Source organism: Rhinopithecus bieti, unplaced genomic scaffold (assembly GCF_001698545.2).
Source record: "Rhinopithecus bieti isolate Rb0 unplaced genomic scaffold, ASM169854v2 scaffold_56935, whole genome shotgun sequence".
Lineage (NCBI taxonomy): Eukaryota > Metazoa > Chordata > Mammalia > Primates > Cercopithecidae > Rhinopithecus > Rhinopithecus bieti.
In genome coordinates this window covers 237-1,039 of record NW_016821747.1, presented here as the reverse complement: position 1 = coordinate 1,039, position 803 = coordinate 237, and the positions used below count along the sequence as shown (strand labels likewise).

Sequence of the window (803 nt, the reverse complement as noted above, 5' to 3'; positions counted from 1 at the left end):
ATATTTGTGTTTTGATTTTTCTATTCTCTCACCCATGATCTTTATATTTATTGCCAATGAGGCCTTTAAAGTCAACTGTATCTTCTTGAAGCAGTCTGGGCATATCAAGAAATTGACACCTGGTGTTTTATTAAAAGATAACACAAGCCAAGATAAACTTCAGCATTAATCCAAAATTACCCCTTTGCTAAAGGAATTTGAAGGCCGTTGGTGAAATGGTACTACCTAGCCAACGTTAATGTTTTGAGAAGCTAATTTTGGAAAGCCACAGTAGCAGTGTTAACATGATATCTTCAGTAGAGTTTTCTGTTTTCTGGATTAACAAAGAACAACAGCTTATCCTTTAGAATAAGCTCTATTTGAAAAGTTTGGTTCTCTATAATTCTGTATGGTTCTGTTTGCATACTGATTATGCTGTAAGTATAAGAAATGCTGGCAAATAACGTTATTGTTTTAATTTGTACTATAATGTGAACCACTTCTAACTCATAATCTTATTTTGTACTGTGTGATGTCTGATACTGCTAACATCGATCTTTGGGCTTTGGTGAACTCTGATCTTCCCAGGTTTTCAAGGTTAGACTCTTCACTGGTCAATTCTTTTTTTGTTTGTTTGTTTTTTAATGCTTTGTGTGTGTGATAAGAGAAATGCAATTTTTTGCTATAATTCAGAAGTCATTGAAGAGTGCTGTTATCTTCAAGCTGGGGTTTTAACATTTTGATGAAGGTAATGTGACTTGATTATAATTAAGTTTCAAATGACGTTAGGGTCTTTGTGTTTGCAGTTGTTTATAATAAGTAAT

General features: G+C 33.1%; 1 long non-coding RNA gene across 1 annotated transcript in view; it reads left to right on the top strand.

Moving 5' to 3' along the window:
* Nucleotides 1-576, top strand: part of LOC108521021 (uncharacterized) — a gene marked incomplete at its 3' end in the record, with an annotated part of 19,954 nt that extends 19,378 nt beyond the window's left edge. The window contains exon 7 of the long non-coding RNA XR_001883104.1: nt 568-576. This is a non-coding gene — a long non-coding RNA (uncharacterized LOC108521021). The remainder of the gene's footprint in view (nt 1-567) is intronic.
* Between the last annotated feature and the right edge of the window lie 227 nt (nt 577-803).